The 26,840-nt window shown below is 35.3% G+C and overlaps 1 protein-coding gene and 1 long non-coding RNA gene across 2 annotated transcripts in view; one reads left to right on the top strand and one right to left on the bottom strand.

Moving 5' to 3' along the window:
* The window catches only part of LOC136043800 (monocarboxylate transporter 12-like), a 257,201-nt gene extending 236,971 nt beyond the window's left edge, over positions 1–20,230 (bottom strand). Inside the window, exon 1 of the mRNA XM_065728719.1 lies at positions 20,120–20,230. The gene's annotated coding sequence lies outside the window, so the exon portion shown is untranslated. The remainder of the gene's footprint in view (positions 1–20,119) is intronic.
* Positions 1–26,840, top strand: part of LOC136043801 (uncharacterized) — a 33,322-nt gene that overhangs the window by 2,089 nt on the left and 4,393 nt on the right. The window contains exon 2 of the long non-coding RNA XR_010621724.1: positions 11,132–11,346. This is a non-coding gene — a long non-coding RNA (uncharacterized LOC136043801). The remainder of the gene's footprint in view (positions 1–11,131; positions 11,347–26,840) is intronic.

The following is a 26,840-nucleotide window of genomic DNA, read 5'->3' on the forward strand; positions in this document are numbered from 1 at the left end:
GTCTCAACATATTTTTTAGAACTTTAACCCTCACCAGATTTTAGATTAAATTGCGTACCTAAGACACATAATTTTCGAGGTTCCCTTTAAATTGCAGGTATTTCTTTGTTTGCATGTTTATCGAAGTAACCTATTATGCACCCCCCCCCCCCCCTTCCAAAGAAAATCCTGGATCTGGCTCTCGCAAGGCCCAAATTATGGCCTAAGCTAGTAAATCATGATTTTTTTTTTAATGTTGCACAAGTCATTTGCTTTACCATACATTTATATAATTTTGTCTTGTAAAGGCCATGCCTTATTGGCATATACTACTGGTTTGTTTATCTCATCACTAACTGTTGACATGCCTTGCTTAGTACAAACATAGAGTTTCATAACTCCAAGTCGAGGATACCCTTCATGAGATATCTTTTAACATAAAAAAAAAGTCAGATAAGTTTTTTGTGTTTGTCTTTTGGCTTAAAGTAATTTTTAGCTTTGCTAAAAATTAAAGAATATTTTAATTTCAAGTATATAGTTATGAACATGACAAGGACTATTTAAATAGTTTGATTTTATTGTCAAATCATTTTCCCCGTTGAAACAACCAGTCTTCAGAAACAAAAGCTGTTTTTAGTTTAAAATCCATTTCGAACTTTTTGCATTTTCTTAAGTTTTTAAGAGCAAAAATTGTTGCAATTTGTATATTGGGATTAATTTATTATTTTTTATTATTAATTATTAATTGTTAATTATAATTATTTATTAATAATAATAATTTATTATTATTAATACATTAATTTATTAATTATTGTTGGAATTAATTGGACGCATATTGCTGCTTGGTCTACTGAACAGTAGACCAAGCTACTGAAGCTACTCAGTAGACCTACTGAAAAAAATTTTACTGACTAGAGTCGGTCAAATCAAATGAGGTAACAATCAATAAATATATAAAACATAATAAACATGAAACAATCTATACATATATAAATAAGTTGTCTGTGTGTCGAGTTACGTCATATTTGTGTGTCTACTGACGTCATATTTGTCGACTGACGAAATTACAGACCGAGACACAAATGACGACCGGGACACCGAGACATCTATCTATATATATAAAAATAAGTTGTCTGTGTGTCGAGTGACGTCATGTTTTTTATGTCGACTGACGTCATGTTTGTCGACTGACGAAATAACAGACCGGGACATCGGGACACAAATGACGACCGGGACACCGGGACATAGCGAATATAAATGACGACCGGGACACTCAAAGAGAAAGCGACCGGGACACAAGGAATGTTCGATTAGCAATCACCATCAACAAAGCACCGGGACACAAATGACGACCGAGACACAGCGAATATAAATGACGACCAGGACACTCAAAGAGAAATTACAGACCGGGACACCGGAACACAAATGACGACCAGAACAAAAATGAAGACCGGGACACAGGGAATATAAATGACGACCGCGACACTCAAAGAGAAATTACAGACTGGGACACCGGGACACAAATGACGACCGGGACACGGGGAAACAACAACAACGGGGATGCCGGGGGGCACAGGGAGATATATAAATGACGACGGGGACACAGGGAATGTTACATTAGCAATCACCATCAACATAGCTCAAGGGCAATCATTAGAATAATGAGGTACAGATCTGAATACAGATTGTTTTTCCCATGGACAATTATATGTTGCATGCTCAAGAGTCGGTAAACCTGACAATCTATTTATATACACAGACAATGGGACAGCCAAGAATGTTGTATAATCGCAAGTTTTACGTAGTTAAAATATATATATATATATATATATATATATATATATATATATATATATATTCACTTACGCGCGCGGGAGGCTTGGGGGGGGGCGCGAAGCGCTCCCACCAACTAGGTGTTGGGGTGGCGCGAAGCGCCACCCCAACAGCTAGTATAATCATAAAAATAACATAACCATACACATACTACTACTACTACTAATAGCTCACTGCAGCACCAAGCCGCCTGAGGCCAACACAGCTACGCACGCTCCTCCTCCAACCTAATCTATTTAAAGCCTCCCTCTTTACACCCTCCCAGGAAGTTCCCATTTCCTTTAAATCTTTATTTATGACATCCTCCCAGCCCAGACAAGGACGACCTGCTTCCCGTGTAGCCCCAGACGGTTGGCCAAAAAGGACAATCTTCGGTAATCTGTCATCCTTCATCCGTAGAACGTGGCTTAGCCATCTCAACCTTTCTTTCATTATAGCCCCAGAAAGTGGGATTGAACCACACTTTTCGTACAACCTACTGTTTGAAATACGGTCAGTCAACCGGGTACCCAGAACAATCCGTAGGCAATTTCTCTGGAAAACATCTAGTAAATTTTCATTTGCTTTTCGGAGTGCCCATGCTTCGGAACCATATTTGACCACTGTCATCACTGTAGCTTCCAATATTCTAATCTTGGTTTGTAGACTTATCTTTCTATTCTTCCAAACTTTTTTTTAACTGTGAAAAAACACCCTGGGCCTTAGCTATTCTACTTTTAACATCTTCACTGCTCCCACCATCTTTACTAATAATACTACCAAGATAACTGAATCTCCCAACCTGATCAATCTTATCGTTACCTAATGTCACCTGTTCATCTTCACTTATTCCTAGCCTTAGTGACTTAATCTTCTTAACATTAATTTTCAAGCCTATTTTAGCACCCTGAACTCGTAAAACCTCTAAAAATTTATTCATTTTGCTCACACTTTCATCTAATATGCTTAAATAATCAGCATAATCTAAGTCCAGGAGCTTTCTTCCTCCCCATTTGATTCCATGGTCTCCAATTGCCTTTCCTGTGCTCCTTAAGACGAAGTCCATCAAAATGATCCATATAAAGGGGGATAGAACACAACCTGCTTAACTCCTGATTTAATACAAAACCAGTTGCTAACCTCATTTCCTACCTTAACGGCAGCAGTATTATTCTCGTACATAGCGCAAATCACTTTAATGTATTTTTCAGGTATACCATATAACGACAAGACCTTTGTTAACGCTGTTCTATCAACAGAATCGAAAGCTTGCTCATTATCGATAAAACTGAGGACCAAAGGTGTTTGACAACGAAGGGACTTCTCAATTATTAACCTAAGAGTGAAAACATGGTCAACACATCCTCTACCTTTTCTAAAACCGCATTGTTCTTCCCTTAAAACTTTGTCTACAGCATGTCTCAGTCTAAAAAGTATCATATTACTAAGTAATTTGCTACCTACAGAGACCAGACTAATGCCTCGATAACTACGACACTCACTCTTGTCACCTTTCTTATACAGTGGCTTAATTAAGGTTTTCCTAAAATCATTGGGTACTTCTCCTTTTTCAAAAATCATGTTCATAATCTTCAGTAGCTTATTCCTAACCTCAGAGCCACCATATTTAAGAAACTCATTAATCATACTATCAGCACCTGAGGCCTTATTATTTTTAATCCTTTTAGTACTGTCGCTAACTCTTCCTCACTAAACAAATCTTCCTTCACATCCAAGGTATCACAAACTTTTTCATTTTCATCTATATCTTTTCCTGCAACTGTATCTCGGTTTAGCACATTCTCAAAATGTTCCACCCATCTTTCTTTAACTTTTTCCTTATCACTAATTGTGGCCCCATTTCTATCTTTAACTGGGACTAGTCCGGATTGGCTACTCCCTTTCAATTTATTAACATGCCAGTATAATATTTTACTATTATGCCGTCTAGCCGCATCCTCCAGATCCTCAGCAATTTTATCAGTCGCCTCCACTTCACATCTCCGTAGTTCATATTTTAATGCTTTCTCCACTTTCTTTACATTCCTTTTGTTTTCATACGACCTATCACTCAGATAATTCTTATACAAACACCTTCTACCCTCTATTAAACCTCAAGCTTTTTCACTAATATTCCTAGTTGCAGTCTTAGCACTCTTCCCTAGGACACCATCAGCAACTTCACAAATTGTTTTTCTGAAATTATTCTATCGATCTTCCACATTGTCAAATTTTAAACTCTCAAGTTTAGTACTCAACTGTTCCTGGAATTTTTTTCTCAAATTTTCATCCTGAAGTCTACCAACATCATAACTTTCCGGGGGGGAGTTACCCTTCCGAAATTTCAGCTTTAAATTAACCTTAGACACTACTAGATGGTGATCTTTACTTTTAACATCAATAACGGCACTCCTATACACCCTAGCATCTTGTATTGATCCTGCCAGTCTTCTGTTTACAATAACATAATCAATAAGGTTTGCTGTCTTACCATCACGTGAATACCATGTCAACTTATGGGTCATTTTGTGACCAAACACCGTATTGGTTATAACTAGGTTGTTATACCTACAAAAATGCAAAAGCCTATAGCCATTACTGTTTTCTTTTCCTACACCAAATTTACCTAGGCTAGGATACCATCTATCCTTATTTCTACCAACCTGGGCATTAAAATCTCCTAGCAAAAACACCATATTTCTACCTGGTACCCTGTCTATTTGCTCCTGTAACTGTAAGTAAAATTCATCTGAGTCACTAGTATCTCCATCAGTTGGTTCAATGGGGGCATATACTACTATAACTGATACCCTAAACTTTTTAGTCATAAAATGAGCAATTAGTATTCTATTATTAATACCTTCCCAGCCTAAACAAGACTTAGCAGCTTCCTTATTCATCATGAGCCCTACTCCCTGTCTATGCACCCCATCCTTCCTGCCTGAGTAAACAAATTCTATGTCACCTAATTTCATGCTTCCTATCCCTGGGATATGAGTTTCTGAAACTCCTGATAAATCCAGTTCAAACCGTCTGAATTCGTCAGTCAAAATGTCGATGCGATATTCATTTTTTAACGTCTTAACATTCCAAGTTCAATTTTCATGTTCTTTAAATCTTTGAAATTATTTTGGCCTCATGAAAAGCAGTGATCCCGGATACCAGTGCAGGATGGGGACCAACATATCTTCTCAAGTCTACACCGAAGCGCTTAAGCCGGCTTAGAACCGGACAGCAAGAAATCCCTGGGACCTCCAGTAAGTTGGAGGCTTGGTGCAATCCTGGGCCCATCTTGGTCACAACATGGTTTTCAGCACATGGCGATGCTCCTCTATCAACAAGAGTCGAAATCCTGCACAGAAAGTCCCAAGCCTATTACCTCCGACTCATTATATATTCATGCCTACAAATATTATGCTACTACGGGGAGGCAGCCCATAGTAGATAAATTAGCTAGGAAGAGGTTTTTCAGCCCGAAAACGCCCATCAAAACAAACCAAGCCCAGAAAAATATCCAAAAATCAGAATCCCGTACGAGTGCTGTGTTGTTTACTAGGCTATAATTTCCTCGAGGGGCGCCACTCCTCAAGTGGGAAAAATTGACCGCAAGTTTCCCAGTCTTGCAGGTACCCCGAAAGGGTCGAGGCAGCCCTTTACAGAGGCCAGTGTCCATAAATCTGGATCTTACGCCCTACCGCAGTTGTCCTCCTATAGAGGATCCTCCCACGATGGCGTTCTGCTTCACCATGCAATTAAACCCATTACTGGGAGAAGGTTTGTAACTCATCTGACGTGTGAACACGGCAGTGGGCCATGTTGAGTGTACATTTGAGGGGCCTTCTTCCTCCTCCACCTGTAATTATGACCCCCAGTGGAGGGTTTCCCAGTTTCTATTATGGACCCCACTGGGACAAGGTCCTACTTGGTCTAAGCCTCTTATGGAGCTACTCTACCTATCTGTAGGGCATTCCCCTATCTGTTGTCCTCTACCAAAACCTAGCATGATTATCTAATAATTAACTAACTAATGCAACTAATAAATAGTTGCAGTAAATTGCAACTTTACTTTAATTTAGACTATAAAGTAAAGGACAAAATAACATAAACATAAAAGTGACGAACATAAATACAATAAAATGGTCCAAAACTGATTAATCTCTGTTTTCCTTTGTAACAACATGCCAGAGATATTTCTTAGCCAACCAATCAAGTAGTTGGAAGAGGCATTATATGAAAATAGAATAAGAAGAGGCGGCCTTTTCGACCCACCGATGATACCGATTATAATTTTAAATACTACATAAAACAAAAAGCAAAAGTAACTACATAAAACAAAAGTAACGAACATAGATACAATAAAACGGTCCAAAACAGATATATCTCAGTTTTCCTTTGTAACAACATGCCAGAGATATTTCTTAGCCAACCAATCAAGTAGTTGGAAGAGGCATTACACGAAAATAGAATAAGAAGAGGCAGCATTTTCGACCGGCATGGAACCTACAGCAGAGAATTATGGAAAACATGCCACCAAAACCGCATTACATTAAATACCTAACCAACTCTATATATTAAATATTCAATTTAAATATGCCTGCGTATTCATTTGGGCGGAATAAAACTGATGGATGTCCGGTGATGAATAGGTAACACCCAGTAGGCATCAAGGCCGTAACTAGGGTGGAGGGTACCTAGTTTGACCCCCTGACCACCTAAAATTTGTATCGGATTCGTACAAAAGTAACAAAATGAATATAAACAAATTTTTGCAAACAGTAACCTTGATAATCACTAATCTATTGCAGTCAGTGATTTATACATTGCAGAACTTGTAATTGTGGAACAGGAAACAGAAAACATAAAGGGGCGCAAGATAGTTTGCTTTGTTATTTTAGTTTTCGACTTTGTTAAGTGAAGAGCTTTTCAAAAAATTAAAAAGAAATGTGATATAGCATCGTTTTTTTTTGTACCCAAGCGAACAAGGCTAGTTATCTCTAACAGTGACGTTGGCGGGTTGTCTGCAGATTGTTCAAATGTCCCTGCGGGCTTAAATAACACGGAAGTGGTTGCTGATGCTCAAGTTAAACTTGTGGAGGCCAAACTTGATTCACTTTACAGTCCACTCGATACAGTCACTTCGCAGCACGCTATTACCCAATCTTATTTTGTTCCAAACGACATCGGAGGTTCACAAATCGTCGTCACTGAACACAGCGTCCAAGCTTTGTGTGCTAAAGAGTCCTTGGACTCTAGGTATTTCATGTACGTTTCCAAGATCCGGAAAAAGAAAGTTGAAGTTTCTGTTGGGTTGGCTGATTCGTTTCAGCTGGATGTCCTGTTCGCCATCTGAAGACGGTACTTTTTGTCAATTCTGTCTTCTTTTTTCGTCCAAAATAGCTGGCAAAGGCAGCAACCAGTGCTTAGTTAACCTTGTAAGCAAACCCTTTAGGGACTGGAAAGATGCAAGTGAATGCTACACAAGTTACTAACAAACACAGTTTCACAAAAAAAGAATACTTTAACCACAGACAACTTCATTTATGTTGCGGAGAAACGGCAGGGTAACATCATCAACCAGATTGACACAGCAAGGTTAACGCAGGTTCAGGAAAATTGTCAGAAACTGAGACCAATTGTTGAAACTGTAATATTTTTCGGAAGGTAACAGCTTGCCCTTCGGGGCTCGGACGATTCCGGTCCCGTTTCCGCAGCAAATGCTACGTATGTTCTTCCAAAGTTTCAGAATGGTCTGATTGCCGCTTATTGAGATATTCTTCAACAGTCCATTGCAAAAAAAGGCAAACACTAGTCCTTGCTTTTCGGTGCTTGCTGACAAAACGGCAGATTTTTTCTAATATTTCTTGGTCGGATTTTCTTGGTTTTGTCCAGATTTTCTTGGTTTTGTCCCAGTTATGGATCTATTTGGACAAGGTCTCTCTTCCGAAATTCTGTATTTTTTGGAAAGTCTTGGGCTTGACCAAAGCAAGATGGTTGGCCAGGGGTATGATGGTGTGGCAGTGATGAGAGGCCATCTAAGGGGCGCTCAGGACGTTATACAACAACAGTATCCAAAGGAATTTTATGTCCACTGTGGTGCACATAGTCTCAACCTTGTCGTTTCGTATGTCTGCTCTATTCCTCCTTTTAGGCGTTTCTTCGGAATCTTATCGCAAATTTGCGATCTTCTCAGCGCTTCGCCACTGAGAGCCCAAAATCAGAAAGAAAAGATCAACGAAATTTTGCCAGATTGATGAAAACAGAACCAGACCGGACAACGCGAAACAATATGGGTCAAGCATTATAATTTAGATATGCGTTTTTTTTAGCTTTACCAGTCAATTCTGTGCTCTCTTGAAGCTCTTGAAAATCTTTTGCTTTATTCACGAAAACAGAACCTGACCGGGCTCTGCGAACCAAGATGGGTCAAGTGCCAAAACTCAGTTATGCATTTTCTTGAGCTTTACCAGCCAATTCTGTGCTCTCTTGAAGCACTTGAGGAGCTTTTGCTGGATTCGCGAAAACAGAACCTGACCGGGCTCTGCGAACCAAGATGGGTCAAGTGCCAAAATTCAGTTATGCATTTTCTTGAGCTTTACCAGCCAATTCTGTGATCTCTCGACGCTCTTGAGGATATTTAGCCGGATTCGCAAAAACAAAACCTAACCGGACTCTGCAAAACAAGATGAGTCGAACGCTATTATTCAGTTATACGTTTTCTTGAGCTTTACTAGCCAATTCTATGTTCTGTTGAAGCTCTTGAGAAGCTTTTGCCGGATTCACGAAAACAGAACCTGACTGGACACTGCGAGACAAGATGAATCGAGCGCCATAATTCAGCCATGCATCTTCTTAAGCTTTACTAGCCAATTTTGTCTTCTCTCAAAGCTCTTGAGGAGAGCAGCAACGCCAAAACGTCTTTGAAAGCGTTACATATTCTAGACGGCATGAACCATTCACAGTTCGTTATGTTTCTCCATGTCGTAAAGGAACTTTTCTGCCTGACGCTGCCTTTGTGTAAGACTCTTTAGTTGGTTGACTGGGACTTGGTTGCCGCTTGTAGACAACTGTTCTTCCTAGAACAATGACAATGGAACAGGATTCTTTCTCTACCACAGCTCCTTTTTTTGACAAAGCTCAGTCTTTTGCAACTACTTTAGGGCTTGAGATGATTCACCAAGAACAAGAGATGGAAGGAAATCTCATCTTGACGATCCTGATCTTCTCACTCACTGTAAAGTCTCACTGTTTATTCGTTTTCTAGACCACTTCATATCGGAGCTGAAACAACTCTTTGAAATCCTCCAGAATATGTTGTCTTATCTCAGCATCCTTATCCCTTCGAAGATTGTATCAGTTGATCCCAAAACGATAAAGTTGGAGTCTTTGCTTGAGTCATACGGCGATATTCTTCCAGGACAGATTACTTGAATCAAGAGGTTGAGCTATAGCGCAGCAAATGTGAAAACTTCTTATCACAGAAAGGGCTTCTCGTGCTGTATCTTCTCTTCACGAATGCCTGTCAGTACTGCTACTCTGGAAAGAAGCTTCTCTACACTTTGAAGGTTAAAAACTAGGCTAAAACATTCAACAGGACAATAAAGGCTGAGTGGTTTATCCCTGGTCACCATCCATAGAGACATTGATGTCTGCCACGAAAAAGTCATAGACATTTTTGTGGGAAAGAAAAATCGTCGCTTAGAATTCATATTGTAGGTAATTAGTTTACTTGACAAAAGCTCTTGGTCGGCACTGTAGATATATTATGTCCATAAATACTTAAATACTTTGTTTGCTAATGTGATAGTGTAAAAAAAAATAAATAAAATACCGCTTAAAGATAGAAAAGTATGCCTAGTGAACGCGTTTTCGTTCGCAAGCTGTGGACTGACCGTATTCACGGTTGACCGTTAGAATAAGTCCAAGGAAAGATTTTTTGGACCCCCCGCCCCCGACGAAAATCCTGGGTACGACCCAGCAAGGCAAACACACTCTTAAAGCATAAGAATTTAGATGTGACCCCAATGTCAAGGTTAGCAATCATTAATGGAGGAAAAATGTTTAATGGGAGGGATAAAAGCTATCCTGTCTGTGTTTATTGTATAAATGTTTGGGAATAGAGTTAACACCTGTTTGATTGAGTCGTAGGATGTATGTCCTAGATTTGCTGTTGTTAGTAATCCTTAAGAAACAATTTTATCACTATCTTTTTAATGATGCGTGACAACGCAAATTTTTATACCTTGGAAGTGTAGAAACCCCGGATTTGTCCTGAAACTTAGGAATAAATTAATTTTTAACTAAATTCTCTCGACTTACCTTAAAAATTTACATGTTATTTAGCTTAAAATTTAAATGGATTGATAGATAAACATGATGATGTTTTAGCAGAAAATCTAGGTTCAAAGCATATATAAGAAAAAATTCAGACATTGGTTCAAACGTAATAAGAAAAGAGCTAACTTTTTATAATTCACATAGACCACCTTATAGAATAAATATAATTGATAAAGTTTTATTTAAAGAGATTCCATCATCTTAATCTTACACTCAATGTTCGAAAAGAATTATTAGTTGTAAAAATTAGGTACTTGTTATAGCGTACGTGGTATAGCGGCCGTGGTTAGGTACGTGTTATAGCGGCCACAGTCAAGTTCTTGATCTAAGTAAAACCGGTTTTTCTATTTGTATTTGGAGATAATTAGCTTAGTCTGAGTGAGATAAACTACCATGCAGGTATATTTTGATTAAATTTTGAATATATAGAGTTGGTTTGGTTAGGTATTAAATATAATGCGTTCCATACTTCTCTGTAGTAGTTCCCATAAATTTTTAACTAAAGTATTATACTTTCATCGTATTTTAGTATTTTTCATTAGGATTAGTCTAGCTCTACTTCTTTGGTGTGGTCGCTATAACACATAAGCACCAAAACACATTGTGAATACTCCCAAGTGCATTCTTTAGTTGAACCTACCATATTTTTCTGCACGATACAAAAACAACTCTGGCATTCGGGTGAATTGTGCTGATTTGGGGAACGGTATCTAGTAACTTGTGTTGAATCGGTCTTGTCAATGAGTTGATTGCGCTTATTAAAAAAAATATATATATATATATATATATATATATATATATATATATATATATATATATATATATATATATATATATATAAATAGCCCCATTCCTACCTAAGCATCAAGACTAATAGCGTCAAAACTAGTTTTTGACTGCTTCCCCCTTCAAATACAAATAGTTTTTGTTTGATTCTGGGCACACTCAAATCCGCCCCTACCCTACCTAAATTTCCAAGGTTTTAAAATATGTTCTATATTTTCAGATTTTCAGTATAACTCCAGTGGTTTTCGGTCGAGCTTCGTGTCAACGTGTTTAGCTGGATGTTAAAAAACAACTATTACAATAAACTGACAAAGGTTCTTGTCAATGAGCTAGTCAAGCTCGTCAAGTAGGGAGAAGCTAAATAGCTCTATTGTCACCTCTATTCGAGGGGTCACTGTCTGTCAGAAATCATGTACACCAGGTGGCACGAGTCAGGTGAGTGTTTTAGGGACTGTGTCAAGCGTGGTAGAACTGTATGGCACACATGGCTTTCCGAGATACACACCGGGTTTTGGGAAGTCACCGTGACCTCACCTCTGCTATTAGCTGATGCTTGTTGTCCATTCACCGTCCTTATTTTAGTCACTGCAAAGTTTGCTTTACTTCCCTCGAAGTTATCGTAACTGGAAAATTATTGCCAAGCATAAAGTTACTGATATTATTACGTCTTTTTCGTCATTACGTCATTTACGTCTGTCCCAACATTTTTTTTTTTAATTTAGGACCTTTCCCGCCATATCACTTACCTTATTACTCATTACACAGTCATGATTTTTTTGGTTTTGATTTCATTATTGTTTTGCCACCATTTTTAAAATTTTGCTTGTTTATTTATTTTCTTGTTTTGCTTGTCTTTTTATTGTTTGCTTCTTTCCATTTCTCTTTTTTGTAACTCCTCTTTTTTTCTCATAATCTTTTAAATTAGCAAATTTAACAAATGATAATTTTTTCAGTTCATTTTATATTAGTTTTTAATTTCAGTTCATAAATTGGCGATCCAAAGCTCTATAGATCTCCAACTTTCAACTGTATCTAACGCTGTTTCCAATAGCTTTCTAACGGTACTCCCAAAAGTTCGAATATTTATACCTAATCTATGTTCTGGCAAAAAAAAAAAATCAAAAACACACAAAAAGATCAGCATAAAAATAGAAGTACGTATCACAGTATGATACTAGAGCAGCCGCTTGGGGCGGTTAATACACAGAGAAAGAGAAGGATCACTTGCAAAATATCTTGTGACTCAACAGTTTTTCGTCATTTTCATTGGATTCAAGCTGAACACAAGAAGTTTTAAAATTGAAATCCAGACATCTATATATATATATATATATATATATATATATATATATATATATATATATATATATATATATATATATATATATATATATATATATCTATATATATAAAAATAAGTTGTCTGTCTGTGGATGGATGGATCAGGTGACGTCACCTGAAAAAACTGGATCAGGTGACGTCAAAACTGAAAAAACTAAAAAAAGGCAAAAACTACAAAAAAAACTAAAAACTAATAAAAAAAATAAAAAAGCTAAAAAACTAAAAAAACTAAAAAAAGGCAAAAACTAAAAAAAAAACTAAAAACTAATAAAAAAGCTAAAAAACTAAAAAACTAAAAAAAGGCAAAAACTACAAAAAAAACTAAAAACTAATAAAAAAAATAAAAAAGCTAAAAAACTAAAAAAACTAAAAAAACTAAAAAAAGGTAAAAAACTAAAAAAACTAAAAACTAAAAAAAACTAAAAAAAAAGGAAAAAAACTGAAAAATAAGCTAAAATAAAGGTAACTGAAAAAACTAAAAAAAGGCAAAAACTACAAAAAAAACTAAAAACTAATAAAAAAAGTAAAAAAGCTAAAAAACTAAAAAAACTAAAAAAAGGTAAAAAACTAAAAAAAATAAAAAATAAAAAAAAACTAAAAAAAAGGAAAAAACTGAAAAATAAGCTAAAATAAAGGTAAAAACCAATAAAAAACTAAAAAGAAAAAAGGAAAAAACTAAAAAAAATTTTCATCTAAAAAACTAAAAAAAACTAAAAAAGGTAAAAACTAAAAGAACTAAAAGAGAAAAAAATAAATGACGAAACTCAAAGAGAAAGCGACCAGGACAAAAGGAATGTTCGATTAGCAATCAACAAAGCACCGGGACACAGGGAGTATAAATGACGACCAGGACATAAGTAAAAAAAAAAACTATCTATATATATAAAAATAAGTTGTCTGTGGATCTGTGGATCGTGGATCAGGTGACGTCACCTGAAAAAACTGGATCAGGTGACGTCAAAACTGAAAAAACTAAAAAAAGGCAAAAACTACAAAAAAAACTAAAAACTAATAAAAAAAAAAAAAAAGCTAAAAAACTAAAAAAACTAAAAAAAGGCAAAAACTACAAAAAAAAACTAAAAACTAATAAAAAAGCTAAAAAACTAAAAAAACTAAAAAAAAAGGCAAAAACTACAAAAAAACTAAAAACTAATAAAAAAAATAAAAAAGCTAAAAAACTAAAAAAACTAAAAAAACTAAAAAAAGGTAAAAAACTAAAAAAACTAAAAACTAAAAAAAACTAAAAAAAAGGAAAAAACTGAAAAATAAGCTAAAATAAAGGTAAAAACCAATAAAAAACTAAAAAAAAACTGAAAAAACTAAAAAAAGGCAAAAACTACAAAAAAACTAAAAACTAATAAAAAAAGTAAAAAAGCTAAAAAACTAAAAAAACTAAAAAAACTAAAAAAACTAAAAAAAGGTAAAAAACTAAAAAAAATAAAAAAAAACTAAAAAAAAAGGAAAAAACTGAAAAATAAGCTAACATAAAGGTAAAAACCAATAAAAAACTAAAAAGAAAAAAAGGAAAAAACTAAAAAAAAATTTCATCTAAAAAACTAAAAAAAAATAAAAAAGGTAAAAACTAAAAGAACTAAAAAAGAAAAAAAATAAATGACGACACTCAAAGAGAAAGCGACCAGGACAAAAGGAATGTTCGATTAGCAATCAACAAAGCACCGGGACACAGGGAGTATAAATGACGACCAGGACATAAGTAAAAAAAAAAATTAACAAAACTAAAAAGAAGGTAAAAACTACAAAAAAACTAAAAAGAAAAAAAAACTAAAAACTAATAAAAAAACTAAAAAATCTAAAAATCTAAATAAACTAAAAAAGAAAAAAAAAGGAAAAAAATAAAGGAGAAAAACAAAACTAAAAAACGAATGTATATACAGACCGGTACACCGGGATACAAATGACGACCGGGACACAGGGAATATAAATGACGACCGGGACACAGGGACACAACTACAACGGGGACACCGGGGGAAACAGGGGGATATAAATGACGACCGGGACAAAAAAACTAAAAAGAAAAAAAAAACTAAAACTAATAAAAAAACTAAAAAATCTAAAAATCTAAATAAGCTAAAAAAGAAAAAAAAGGAAAAAAATAAAGGAGAAAAACAAAACTAAAAAACGAATGTATATACAGACCGGGACACCGGGATACAAATGACGACCGGGACACAGGGAATATAAATGACGACCGGGACACAGGGACACAACTACAACGGGGACACCGGGGGAAACAGGGGGATGTAAATGACGACCGGGACACCGGGACAGGGAATGGTCGATTAGCAATCACCATCAACAAAGCTCAAGGGCAATCATTAGAATCATGAGGTATAGATCTGAATACAGATTGTTTTCCCATGGACCATTATATGTTGCATGTTCAAGAGTCGGTAAACCTGACAATCTATTTATATGCAAAGACAATGGGACAGCAAAGAATGTTGTATATTCGCAAGTTTTACGTAGTTAAAACCATATATATATATATATATATATATATATATATATATATATATATATATATATATATATATATATATATATATATCTATATTCACAGGTGGGACATAGGGACACAACTACAATGGCGCGTAACTATTATGGCGCGTAACGACTTACGCGCGCGGGGGGGCTTGGGGGGGGCGCGAAGCGCCCCCCCAACTAGGTGTTGGGGTGGCGCGAAGCGCCACCCCAACAGCTAGTATATATATATATATATATATATATATATATATATATATGCAATAACGTTGTTGGCTTATGTAATCACATCATGGGCGTTAACCATTTTATATAAGCAAAATTTTCATCATGGAATAATTGGAAAGTAATTTCTCTTTTTGGTTAATAGATAAGTTAACATCCAAGTCTAAAATCTGCAACTGAATTGTCAAGACAAGCTAAAGTAATAATTTTTCCCAGACAAAAAAAAAGACTCTGGGCTATATAATCTTGGTTATTCTAAAAATGTAACATGATTCCTTATCACACCTGTGTTATCAAGCGGGTTCAGCAATAAAGAGGGTAAATCTTTGATATTTTCTTGGTGATGATACTCCAATGAGGTTAAAACTTAACATTTATCGCTTCTTCCTAAGAAAATTATAATTCACAAATTAGTCAAAATATTTAGACAGTTTTAAAAGCTTCTAGAAATATTTAAACCAAAAAAGGGGATCTTGATATTAGCAATGCAACTTGGGAGTCATTTTGGCAGAGTTACTTTTTCCTTGAGTGTTAAACAAAAACAAAAAGTTTTTTAACTGAAATTAAGAGCGATATTAAAACTTAAAGCGAACAGAAATTATTCCATATATAAAAGGGGCTGTCCTCTCCTCAACGCCCCTCTCTTTACGCTAATCTTTTAATTGTTTAAAAAGTGGCGAGAAAGAGTCAAAACTGTAGCGTAAAGAGTGGGGCAATTAGGAGGGGACAGCCCCTTTCATATACAGAATAATTTCTGTTCGTTCTAAGTTTTAATGTCAGTTAAAGGAAGCGTGTTTTTTATTTAGTTTCTGAAAGTTTTTGAATTAACATAGGTTTTGAATTTGGTTCACCGTAGATGAATAATTAAAACGAAATTTACATATTAATTTTACTTTTTTTGGATTAATGACTTTCTAAAAAATTTGATTAGATGATTTTGAGAAAAAATGGCGGGGAGGGGGCCTAGTTGCCCCCTGATTTTTTTGGCTACTTAAAAAATCCTCTAGAACTTTTAATTTTATTTACAAACTTTTTTATTAGTAATAAATATACGTAACTTAAGGATTAAATAACATAACGAACTTCTATATTCGTATATTTTTATTACGTACATGAGGGGGTTCATCCCCTCGTAAATACCTCGCTCTTTACGCTAAAGTTCGAATTTTGTTCCAATTCCTTAAGAATGACCCGAATCACAAAGGCCGTTTAACTAGAATAAATACCTCTTTTGAAATTACTAAAAATACTTTAGCGTACAGACAGAGGCATTGAGAGGGGACGAACCCCCTCGTATACGCAATAATTTCTCTTCGTTTTAAGTTTCAATGTTTCTCATTACTTTCAGTTGCAAAAACCTTTTTTTTATTTAATTTCTCATTGTTTTAACAACGCTGTAAAATCCAACACCCCCTTCAGGGAAATTCTCTTCCTCCTTGAAAATTCGTCCATGGAAAGATCCTCCCATGTAACCTTACTTACAGTGTCACTCCTTTCTTACAGTTAGTTACCACGAACTATTTGATTCTAGTGTCATGTTTAAACTGCCTTGGTTAAAGTTAGCCCCCCCCCCCAGCGAAAGGATAGAACAGATTGCCTTCAAATAGCACAAGGGTTTCTGGCCAACAAATACAACAGGGGTGCATCACACTGGGAACGAGCAAAGTTAAGCACCTCATTTAAATTAACTATACCCAATTTCACTATTTTCAATTTTGAGCTCTGTATTACACATTTTCTAAAAAAGGTTTCATGGCTGCTAAAAGAAAATGAACACTTTAAAACCCTTATTCTAGCATCTTTCTGTCTCTACTGTCACTGTCTTTTTGTCGATTATTGTCACCACGATGGATTAGTGTGACAATACCTCGCTATATCGTTTTTTCTTAAATGGCTTTTGATTAACCGCAATTTTTTTTTTTTTTTTTTTTTTTTTTTGAAGAAATCCATCATACTAGATGTAGCATTCGGTATGCGTGAATAAAGTCAACACTTATGTAGAATCTAATCAATTATGTTCCGCCTTATATGAGAGGAATAGATGTCATTATACTATATTTTTACTGTTAATTTTCAACTGGGTGACGAAGCTTAATAATTTTCAGACTTACTAATTTTTTTTTTCCAATTCTTTTTCCCCACACAGATCCATCAAGGCGGTATTAAGGACAGAAAGACACGGTTGGGTTAAAAAATGTTTAGAATACTTCAGCAACTGTTGAAATCTTGACAAATTTAAAACTTGAAACTTTTCATAGAAACACTGACAGATATTGAATTTTAGGCATATAAAGGTATCCTACTGAGAAAAATGAAAAGAATGGATTTGTGTCGTTTTGATACAGATCCCTCTTAATATTTGGATCGTAACATGAGAGTCCACTAAGAAGCAGTGTTTAGGCTCTTCATTCCACGGCTAAACTCAAGCACGCAGATAAACAGTTGAGAAAGTCATCTTGTTTATCAAACCCACAAGATCAACAAACTTTTGCGTTAAGCCTAGGGATAAGGCCCCATCAGGGGGTTCGCAATTGTGACGGCGGTTATTATTATGGTCGAAAAGAGATTTGAACAAAAATTGAATGATATTTTTCTTTTTTTTAGTTTCTACAACCAAAAAATTAATGGGCTTAATTTACACACTTTGAAACCCCTTTTAGGGCTCAAAATAGAATTCTCAACGGTAGCGATAAGATTGCTTATAAAGAGCTATAAAAAGTGGATCGAGTGGTATGTTGGTTTTTAACTAGCGAATTAATCTATACACAGAAATACAAGTGACTGCCCCTACTGCAAACGCCTTCATGAGTTTACCTCCTCCCCTCCTGAGTACTTTTAAGAATCCCCTACTTGCCAAATCTTATAGATTTTAAGCATTGCGACTGGTAACAAGGTTGACATCTATCTTTTTTTTTCTAAGCAGGGTTTAGCAATTATGTCGGTCGAAATTGAAGATGCAAGGAAAGCAGATTTTCAAACCTTTTCAGAAGAATTTGCAGAACAAAAATTTAGAAATGCGTGAATTCATGGCCCATATTTGATTTCATTTTCACCAGTTTCATAATATCTAGGGATCAAACACATAAATTAACGTAGGCACGAAATGCGTACAAAAAAGAACAAAAGAGGACAAAAACGTAAACTCAAAGTTAACAAATTTGACCATCAGAAGAGACAACATCAAGAGAACGATCCGAATATTGTGAATGTACGGGTGATAATGGACAACCTAGAGCACTAGACCATCAAAATTGACAAGATGAATCGAAGCAGCTGAGTTAAAGGGCCCCAAAAAATTTCTGAAGCAATGATACACGAAATTAAAGATCAAAGAAATATATAGTTGGAATATTAGTGAAATCGAAAATTAGAACAAGTCCAAAAAAATTGAAGAACATAAAAATATACATGATAAATGACAGCGAGAATCGCAACGACTCGAAAACGAAAGTGAAGAACAAAAAACAATGTGCGGTTACAAAACATGCAACAATGGGATCAGAACGAAACAAAATGAAAATGAAGAGCAAAGAAATGTCTGGGTAGAAGATATACGACGGTGAGAACAAAGAAATATGCAGTTAGAAGATAATCAGCAGTGAGAATTACAAGCAACAGTAGGAATCAGAATGTGCCAAGAATGAAAGCTAAGAACAAACAATTGTAGGGCTAGCAGACACGCTAAAGTGAACATCAGAAAGTGTTAAAAGTCACAGTGAAGAACAAAAGACTGTGTTGCTAGAAGACACCGATGATCAGAACGAGTCAAAAATGAAATTGCAGAAGGTAGTTTACGATGCCGTAAACCACGCAAGTGTTATTTACAAGTCGTTGGAACCATTCAACTCTATGTGTATTTACTGCGGAGTCCTCCATTATCTCACAAAAAAGTGCCCAACAAAGATTTTTTACTTGGGGATGGCTGTCTGCTTGGTCGAATTGCATTCCCGCATCAACGATTTCCAAATGAATTTGTTTGGTGTGTTATTGGACATCATTTGCTCTCTTAAGAGTTCCACAAACAAATACGAAGCTGGAACCCATCTTTTGCTTCAGCTTCGTTCGACGCAAGCGATGATCGAAACATAAACAATCGTAATGTTTTCAGCTTCAAAATAGCAGGAAAAATTTATATTACAAAACCAATTTAATGGCACACTCCTGAAGGTTATCACAGACCCCTGAAGGTGGTTTTGAACCATTTTCAAATGGCCAAGTGTGCGTTCTAGACCCCAATGAAGATGTTAAACAACACCTTTTACATCTTTTAAATTATTAGACCAGTCGTAAGTCGTAGTCCAACAGATCTCTTGGAAAGAATGTTGCGACACATAAAGCTATGCTAAAGGTTACGTGAAAATACGATCTATAAATATATATATATATATATATATATATATATATATATATATATATATATAGGAGCTTCGCAAAAAATTCCAATCGGGCCACGCACCTAGTCAATCCAGCCCTGTAAGTTCTACGTCAAGCCACTTCCAAGCGGTGCATGTAAGGTGGGAAGCTCAGTACGCTGCATTTTATTGGTAGTCCATGAAAAGACAGTGCCAGCTAAAACACTCACCATCGATTACACAATATGAAAGGCCTAATATGTACAACCATAAAAATCCTTTAGGTATTGGCTTACTATCTCCACTCGCAATAAGAAAGCAAAATAAATTCTGGAAACTACTTTAAAACATTAAGAAATACTTACTCATATTATTCCTAAACGCGAACTACTAAAATTTACTCTCTACCCCCCTAAAGTACACACACACACACATACACACACATACATACATATATATTTCAACAATTATGCACACTCAACGAATTTTCAATATCGCGACCCTTTTTTTAATAATTTAACGGCAAACAGTAAACAAGTGGTAGGAAGAAAATTTGTGCTACTGAAAATTCATTGAAAATAAATAATTTGGACTATACATTTTTCCATTATGGGAGAGAAGGGAAATTGGGAATATAAATAATAAGTGTTTTAGAATATTTTACAGTAGTTCCAGAATTTAATCCCCCTCTCTCCCCGCTTATTATCTGTGACCATATCAAAGTAAATAAGCTCCAGGGTTTCAGCCCATAATGGATGCAAATTATAAAAAAAAACACTTAATCTAACCTTAATATTCATAGTGATATATCGCAACTGAACTCAATGATAGGGCATATCCAAACAGTTCTAGTCATTTTAACTTTTCACCTGACAAGTACTTTTTAGAACTGGCGCGCTTACTTACTGATCTTCCAGAAACAGCTGCTGCTCTCCGGACCAAATATTTTTGACCCGCCCAAAATCAGAGCAACAGATTAAACTCAAGAAATTATACGAGTGTCAAAGAACAGCTATTCATATAAAGCAACAGTTAAACCTGTCTTCACTCAAGCCTTGATTAGGCAAAGTCTGGGGGGATATTGTCCAATCTATCTATTGCTATAAACGCTGCTAATTTTCTTAGATTCAGGGCAGCCTGTCGGACACAAATGGGAGTCAAAATATGCAGGTATATTAAAACACTTATTAGTAAAACAGTGAAATCAAATTGAAGCTGGTTTATACTAAAATTTACTAATTTACTTTTCAATTTGTATTCAGTTATAATTTAATTTTCATTTTCATTCATATTTTTGTTTAGTTTAATTTTACATACTTTAATGATTTTTTTAATTAAAAAATTATCTAATACACAGTTTTATTTAGTCTACTAATGAACATTCAACTTTTATTCAATTCTAAATAAAATTTTCAATTTTTATTTCTGTTTACTTTAATTTTAAACAATTTTCTTATTTTTCTAATCAAAAAACAAATATGCTATTGCATTTAAGTTACTATTTCACATTCAATTTTCATTCAAATTTGAATTAAATTTTTCTTTTCTATTTTTTTTTCCATGTTTAATCATTCGAAGTGCTATAGAGATTTCTTCTCAAAGCCTACATTTTTATAGTCAAATTGCCGAGACTATTACAAACCCGCAGAACATTTCTGCCGAACACTTTTCCCTCAAAACATCTCCACATGTAAAATTGGCTAGCCAAAAAGAAAGTTAAACAAATCAAAAGAATATATAGGAATTCAGGCAAATTCCCCCCTTATAAAATTTCCCCTGGAAAGTGTACTCCTACAAACTTTTCTCCTAACGGAAAATTCTCCCGAGGAAAATCCCCCCTAAAAATTTCTGTATAGATCCCAATAGCAAATATAATAAATAATGGGCAAATTTCATAGCTCACATCTCTTTCCTCAGAGGCTGTGAGGGGTCATGTCATCCCTAGAGGCAATCTTATTAAACCTTTCAACTATGCTGAGCAAAAGAGAAATCTTGAATTTTAATCCGATGAATTTGAATATTAAAGGGGCACGGGAGGGGGGCCAGCTAAATTATCGACCTATTTGGTCCCTTAAGAAGGGTAATAGAACCTTGAATTTACATTCAAATGAGCCCTCTTCCGATCTTCTAGGACATTGACATGATCTCACCAAGGAAAAATAAACACAAATAAACATGAAAATACCTTATTGGTATTTTCATGAGGCAATAAAGTATGAAGTACCTCATTTGAGGTATTCCATGCTACTAAATAAAATTGCCAAAATGACAATTTAGGTCACAATAGGGCTGAAGTTCTATTTTGCAAAAAGTTTGAAATAGTCAAATGGCTTACAACTGTCGTAAACCTATTCATGTAATCAATGGTGTCAATTCACGAAAATTTGTGGGGGAATTCTAAAAACATAGATTTGTTTTTTTTTTCGATTTATCAAATGGAAATACCAAAGAGTCATGTTAAATAAAAACACACAAAAAAAGCATTTTCCATATCTTAGGAGCCAAAGAATCTGGCGGAAGGGGGGTAATTGTGACTTTCTGAAAGTAAGGAGCGACATTAAAACGCAAAACGAACAGAAATTACTTCGTATATGAAAGGGGCTGCTTCCTCATCAACGCCCCGCTCTTTACGCTAAAGTTTGATTCTTTCTCTTAACTCTACTTTTTAAAACAGTAAAAAACTTTAGCGTAAAGAGCGGGGCGTTGATGAGGAAGCAGCTCCTTTCACATACGAAGTAATTTCTGTTCGTTTTAAGTTTTAATGTCGCTCCTTACTTTCAGTTTAAAAAACTTGTTTTTTTATTTAATTTCTGAACGTTTTTGAATCAATGCACATTTTGATTTTGGCTCTCCGCAGAGGAATAATTAAAACGAAATTTGCATATTTACTTTTTTGGCTAAATGACTTTCTCATAGTTTTGATCGAATGATTTTGAGAAAAAAGGAGCGGGGGGGGAGCCTAGTTACCCTCTGATTTTTTGGTTACTCAAAAAGGCAACTAGAACTTTTAATTTTTTACGAATGTTTTTATTAGTAAAAGGTATACGTAACTTAAAAATTAGTTTACGTAATGAACTCTTGTATTCTCATGTTTTTATTACATATATGAGGGGGTTCTCCCCCTTGTCAGTACCTCTCTCTTTACACTAAAGCTTAAATTTTGTCCCAATTCATTAAGAATGATCCATGAATCACAAAAGCCGTGGTGAAATTAAATAGGTGAAATTACTAGAAATAGTTCAGCGTAAAGAGCGAGGTATTAGGAGGAGGTGAGCCCCTAATAAGCATAATAATTTCTGTTCGTTTTCAGTTTTAATGCAGCTACTTACGTCCAATTGAAAAAAAAAATTATATTTATTTTTTCATTGTTTTTTTTAATAATGCTAGAAAATCCTGCGCTCCCTTCGTGGAAATTTTCTTCCCCATGACAAATTCCTCGATGGAAAGTTCCCCCAATATATCCCCCTCTTCTCAACCCCTCCCCCACCCAAAAAATCCCCTTGAAAACGTTTGTACACTTCCCAATACCCATTACTATATGTATGGACTGGTCAAAGTTTGTAACGTGTAGCCCCTCCCACGGGGACTGTGGGGGAGTAAGTCGTCCCCAAAGACATAGTTATAAGGTTTTTCGACTACGCTGAATAAAATGGCTATCTCAGAATTTTGATCCGTTGAATTTGGGAAAACAATTAGCGTGGGAGGAGGCCTAGGTGCCATCCAATTTTTTTGGTCACTTAAAAGGGCACTAAAACTTTTTATTTCCGTTAGAATGAGCCCTCTCGTAACATTCGAGGACTACTGGTCGATACGATCACACCTGGGAAAACATAAAAAAAAAACAAATCAACAAGCATCCGTGATCTGCCTTCTGGCAAAAAAATACAAAATTCCACATTTTTCTAGATAGGAACTTTAAACTTCTACAATAGGTTTCTCTGATACGCTGAATCTGATGGTGTGATTTTCGTTAAGATTATATGACGTTTAGGGGGTGTTTCCCCCTTTTTTCTAGAATAAGGCAAATTCTTTTGCTCGTAACTTTTGATGAGTAACTTTTGATGAGTAAAACTTGATGAAACTTATGTATTTAAAATCAGCATTAAAATGCGATTCTTTTGATGTAGCTATTGGTAACAAAATTCAATTTTTTTCAGTTTTGGTTACTATTGAGCCGGGTTACTCCTTACTACAGTTCATTACCACGAACTGTTTGATGCTAACGGTTATAGCATATTGAATAATTACGCAGGGACCGTTAATTTGTACGCCATTGGATTATTTTTCTTGGCGAGGTTAGGAAGGGGTCTGAGGCCCCGAATACTTTATATTTAGAAACAGTTAAAAACCTTTCTCCAGGCACCCATTTAGACCTAGGTCGACTCTGGCTGATACACAGTCACACCACTGACCCCTGTTCCAAATCAAACTGCCAGTGATATAGGGCTCTAACTCCTGTCTTCGCCGAACAAGGACTTAAATTCTGACGATCTAACGACTCGGCTTTGACAAACGGGAATATTGCCCCCTATTATTACGGAAATTATAGTTCTATCAAATTCCTGTCATTTGTAAATTTTAACGCATTGTGATAGAAAGTTGAGCTTTTTGATAAAAAGTATTTGATGGGAACTGTAACTTCTCTCACATCTAGAGTTATCTTATTGGTTAACTCAAATACTTCAATACGAGCCCTTATTAACAAGACATTGTTTTACGAAATATAAACTTCGGCATTAAAAGTCAAGGCTTTAGGTGGAAGGCATCTCCCATCAGGTACAGGCCGCAAAACTTATATTTAAACGGACCGAAAAAAAAATATTTTATTTGATAAAAGTAAGGAAAGACTTCAGAACATTAAAACTAGAGAGTAGCTCTACAAGAAAAAAAAATCAACAAAAAAAATGCCTGAATGAAAAAAAAATTTAAATTAAACAAAAATAAGTAAAAAGAAAAAAGAAAAAGAAAAAACAAATATCATGAAATTAAAAAAAAATCTCTTTACCAAGAGATTTTAAAATTGACTAAAATTAAGTCTTAATTGACAACCTCTTTGGAATTAAGAGAGATTAACATAAGGGAGATTCCATAGATTTGATGACAATACATGTATGATAAAATAATTACCTAATAAAGCCGATTGCAAATAAACCAAACTCAATAATATTTAATTTACACATGAATTAGTGGAAGAACATGGGTATAATTTTGGTACAATGGAAAGCACTAAAGAAAAGAGTTTGATCTTGTTATAGGTTACACAACTAAAAAATTCCGAAAGACCTGCCTATGGTAGAAATTTGAAACCCCAGTCTCGAAAACATGACTCCATACTTTCCTGAAAAGTATAGTGATGATTGCTTATTTTTCCCGCAGCAATCGTATCGTAACAGCCATTTTAAATTAATGTGAGAGGCTACTATGAAGAGAATTTTTATGTTCTAGTGCTCTTTAAGGAACTGACAAGATTGTAGCATAACGAAGTGCTTATTTCAGCCATTTTACTAAGTGAAATGACAATTTCGGCCCTAATAAAGCTAAAATTCTGTAAGGCAACATTAGGAGATGTCCAGACTGATTACAATTATAGAAAAGCAATTCATGTGACCATAACGACTCATATAAGGCCATACTGCCTCATTGGCTATAGTACCACATATTGGTGTACCTATCCTAAATATATTTGTATCTAATAAAGAATGAACGGTAATCGTATACCATATATATAGTAATTGTAGTTGCCACTAAGTATTGTATAGTTACGCACCAATCCAACAGTTCGTGATAATGAACTGTAAGGAGTGACCCGGCTCAGTAGTAACCGTAACTCTTTAAAATGGAATTTTTATGTCAATAGCTATATCAAAAGAATCGACTTATTATGCTGATTTCAAATATATAAGTTTCATTAACTTTAATGTTTACCCATTAACGGCTACCATCCTGAGAACATTTTCATGATTTTTAGAAGGAAGAATCACCCTCTAAATGTCATAAGATATTAACGAAAATCACACCATCGGATTTAGCGCATCAGAAAACCCTACTGTAAATTATTAGTGCGGTTCCTGTCCAACTCAAGCAGGTTCCTACTGGTTTTCAACATCACCGGTATTGGTTACTGTAATAACACTAAGAGGTAGCCCAGCAAATTAGCTCTCGTCTGGGACAAACTTATTATTGGAGAGAGAATTCTCAGAAAGACTCAATAGTAAGAGGCAAGCGCTTCAAGACTGACTTGGCAGCAATTTTGAGAAAGCTGTGACAGCAGACCTTTATTCCTTCCTTTCCCTCGAATGTAAGATATACTTGGCTGACCTGGGGTGTAAAAAAATGTCTAAAGTCTACTTGTTTGAGAGGGGGGTAGCGAATCCAAAAGTCAAGGTTTACGTTTAGGAACACAGATGGTCGAAGAATCTTGTGCAAGGTGGAAATGACCAAGTCTTTCAGCTCCTCAAAAGGTGAAAATGGTCTGTATAGGAATGTTGGAAATGCAGGCTCACCGTCTGAAATTTGGTCAACAGCATTTTTAAAAATCTAAAATATAAACGGTTATGTTTGTTACTGTACAAGCCTTATAAAGGTCTTGCAGTGCAGAACTGCTCATTTTCTTTAGCAGTTCCGAAGTCTAGGATGAATTTAAGCTATTGCTCGTCAACTCTGCAGATTGCAGCGCATCATGACAACTAGCGAGCATTACAAGGGACAACAATTTCAAAGGATGAGTTGCCATGATTTATTAGTTGATATATTCAGCCGTTGAATCCTTCTCACAACAGGCTTATGGTATATATATATAGGTATATATATAGGTATATATATATAGGTATATGTATATAGGTATAGGTATATATAGGTATAGGTATATATAGGTATATATATGGTAAGTATATATAGGTTTCTGCAAGCAAAAATTCTAGGTTGCACGGTAACTTCCACAGCCTCAGATTCACTTAAATGTAGTGAATGGCAAACATACGTGAAAAGCTGAAGGTGGGGCAGCTCAACTGCTCTAAGCAATGTAAATAGAAGGATTATTCACCCAATACAATGCAAGCAATGCATTGTAATAAAAGGACGTAATGAAGAGCTTTTTCTTATGACGTAAAACGTATTAGATTCAAATGAAGCATCGATTGTTGAGGAAAAAATTCTTGCCGAAAAACCGGTATGATTGCGCTCTAAAAGAGTTATTCTGCTTTCAGAATATATAAGTGTTCGCTTCAGGCCTACCAACATTTTTTTTCCTGAGCATAAGAAATTTTGTTCAGTTTTAGTTAAAATGCGTTCTTCTTGAAATGCCAGAAAATAAAGGTTATTTTTTTACCATTGTACTATCGCCCAAAAGGCTTTGCAAGCCTAATTCAAAGTGACCAGTTGACTTCAAATATAATAGAAACTAAACCTAAGTTGCCTGAGCAACGTGAAGTGTTGCGGCAACCTTTGTCCGGCTTCTCCGAATTAAGTGTTGCGAGAGCAACACTTTGGTTTTGTTTCTTTGTTATCGGT

Source organism: Artemia franciscana, chromosome 2, assembly GCF_032884065.1.
Source record: "Artemia franciscana chromosome 2, ASM3288406v1, whole genome shotgun sequence".
In the NCBI taxonomy this organism is placed as follows: domain Eukaryota; kingdom Metazoa; phylum Arthropoda; class Branchiopoda; order Anostraca; family Artemiidae; genus Artemia; species Artemia franciscana.